Below are 3,683 nucleotides of genomic sequence, written 5' to 3'. Positions count from 1 at the left end.
AGTGACATTATTCCTACTTTATTTAAATTGTTAGTTGTGAAGTAACAAAATTAGGCACCAATTTACCAATCAAGTGTCTTGTATGCACAACCTTGGAAAAATTAAATCAGATATCATATCAAGTGGGCAGTGATCCAAACCCATCATTGCAGCTAAGCTAATATCAGTTACCCTACCAAACATGTGCCAAAATATATATTTGGTCCATCATTTTCTATTTACTTTTTTTTTTTTTTTTTGAGTATTGAGAAAGTTTTGTATAGCACTTAGTTTGGACTTTGGATATTGGAAGGGGAGCAACCTCCCTTGGTGAGACAATGAAATAAACAAATACAAAAACCTAATGTAAAATTAAAGTTTAATTTTTGGGAAATTATTATTACACTACGCTAAAGTCTGATCTGAATTATTAGTGTAGTATATTGTTGGCCTTTCAACAATGTTATCACTGTGAAACGTAAAATCGAGTTGAACGTTTTAACTGCTTGAGTCTTTATCTAAAAGTTGATGAACTCAACCTCTTATACAATTTGAATGTTGAGTCCATGTTTCTTGTGTTTTGACTTTGATTCTTACTTTTACCGAGTGTGTGTGTGTTGTATTTTAAATTAGTGAAGAGTGAACAATAAGATTGGAATTGGAAGATTCCCTTCAAAAATAAAATAAATGTGTTGACCATTTCAATAACGAGGAACATCAAGACTTTTAGATTGTAATTATTGATCTTTTTTTTTTTTTAATTTTGTATTGATTAAAAAGTTTATATGCATATTTAATTGAAAAATACTTCTCACCCCTACAATTACAACTCTCTACCAGTCACTCTAATCCTAGGTTTTAATACACACACATCTAATAGAAAGATGACACGTTAAACAGTGACGGATAGAAAGTGGTAATTGTAAGAGTCTCCAGCATGATCCTATTTATTTATTTTTATATATATATAAATTTTTATGATTGATGGGCATCCAATGTTGGTGAATTAAGGGTGTGTTTGGTTGAAAGACCGGTTTAGCTATCAGAAATGGATATCAAAGTCATTGTTATTGTTTGGTTGATAGTTTTTAGAACATTAATATGGGTTTTGATTACCCCATTAATTGCAAAACTCATTCTCTAATAAAATAATGGTTTCATTTCCCTTCCTCCTCCGCTTCCCTAATTATTAATAATCATTCTCATTCCACCTTACTACCAAGCATGCAAAATACTTTCACCAAAACATATTACCATTACCAAGTATTTGATACCCAACTCTTTCCGATTCCGATTCCCATATACGAACCAACCACGCACTAAATTTCCATAATGGGGGGTTTGTCACAGAAAATTTTCCAAACAAAGAATCATTTTGTATTAATATATATATATATATATATATATATATATATATATATATATATATATATATATATATATATATATATATCATAAGATCTAAAATATCATCATTTTGACAAGGAATTTAGAAAGCTTGATCAATTAAGAAGTCAAAGAATGGATAAATAATGAAAAAGTAGAAAGATTAAAGAGATACTATGTAATATGATGACACTTCTGTTACCATTTTAAATAGGTGGTCACATGATCAAATCCCAATAATAAAGTTTTGGATTTATTGGGCTTAAAATATTTGACAAGAGAGGCATGTCATTTTCATGAGTAAGCTGCCCTATAAGGATAGTGCAAAAATTCTATGGCCTATATAAAATGTTCCCGCTTAGAGTCATGTTGAAAGACTGACATACTAATTAATCAATGATCTAACCCTAATCCCCATCTTATATTATTTTAGTAATAAGTTCCCAAATCATGACTCCCATGCACGTCATGCACATATCATCTTCGGATCCCCTTCCAAGGGACAATATAATTTGAAATATTTTTTTTATTATATTATGATTGCAATAACAATTATATTTTAACTTTAAATTACTTTTTTTTTTGGAAATATACTTTAAATTACTTATAAATTAATTATTAATTAAAATCAAATAAAAAAATTATATATTGTTCATAATCTTTGTAAATCTATGCTCCTTGCAAATTTAGCTATCATCATTTAGTTGAACTTAATGTAACGCCGACTTCTATTTAATTTATATCTCTTCATCAATGTGTCAAAGAAAACAACTAAAAATAAATAAATAAACTGAGATCCATCTTTGGATTTTAATATTTTATTGCAAACTATAGAAAATGTAAATATTATGGTTCATTCCTTGACCGGTGTTTTAAATCATATTTCTGGTGTATTTAATCCAATTTTATTTAAAGATTACTATAATTATGTATTTATTAGGTTCAGAAATTATAACTATCATTACCATGTAATAATAATAATAATAATAATAATAATAATAATAATAATAATAATAATAATAATAATAATAATAACAACAATAACAATAACAATAACAATAATAAAAGCTCTAGCAATTAGAATATGTGTTGCATATATACTGGCCTTGTTTAATAACATAATTAGCTTATCAGCTAATATTGGCTTGTTTGACAACTATTAGTTATTTGATTTGGTTAATCATCCAATATGAGTGTTTGATTAATTAACTTTTTGTAACAACTTATTACTTCTAAATGCTAAAATTCAAAAAACTGCTGAAAACAAATCTTTCAATCAATTTTTTGAGAAAGTCATTTTGCATGTAATTAGCAATCGGCTAACAGTTAATTTACCAAACATTTTTCTACAATCAGCTAATGCTATCAACGTAACTAGTCAAACTCACTAACTCAATCAACTAACACCTATTTGCTAACATCTATTTACCAAACAACCCATTATTTTTTGCTTTTTCCAGTGTTATTAGTATATGAGATTAGGGACATATTTAAAGAATTATTGTGGAACAATCTATGGAATATGCTATGAATATTTTTAGAGACCCAATGAGAAATTTGTAATATTCAAAATTTAAATATTTGTTAGGGAAATGGTCATTTTCAATCCCTCAATTAAACATGTCACCATATTTTATCTTTGAATTGTCTATTAAAGGTTCTGTATGAATTAGTCATTGAAGTGACAAAAATGTTAATATTGACTGTTAAAGTCTCTAATCCCTAATTTCTTAATGCTTTTTTAAAAAAATAAAAAATAAAAATTCACGGCATTCTTCTCTAAATAAAGATTTCTATTAAGGGTGTGTTTGGAAAACAGGTAAATGACTTCTGGAAAATGAATCATTTTTCATAAAATAGTTTTATTTCCGGTGTTTGATTGCATTTTGAAAAACTGTCTTTGTGTGTGGTTCATTTTCTGGAAATGATTAGAATTGTATAATTATATATTTTAATTATTTTATTTATAATATTAAAATATTTATAATAATATTAAAAATAATATAAATGAAAAATAGCATCAAATAAAGAAAGAGCATGAAATTGTTGACCTAAAATTGTGAGACTATTTATTCATGTTGTTGTATAATGGGCAGTCCATTTCAAGACATAACGAGGGCAGGTTATTTGTTAGGTGTACAAAATGAAAAAGAATCTCTTTGATGTTGATGGATTATTTTAAAATAAATAAGAAAAATATTATTTGTATTAATTGATTGTATAATTCGGTGCCGTTTGTGATCAATAGTTATATATATATATATATATATATATATATATATATATATATATATATATATATATATATATATATATAT

This window comes from Ipomoea triloba, chromosome 1, assembly GCF_003576645.1.
Source record: "Ipomoea triloba cultivar NCNSP0323 chromosome 1, ASM357664v1".
In the NCBI taxonomy this organism is placed as follows: Eukaryota; Viridiplantae; Streptophyta; class Magnoliopsida; order Solanales; family Convolvulaceae; genus Ipomoea; species Ipomoea triloba.
This window is presented reverse-complemented; position numbering follows the sequence as displayed.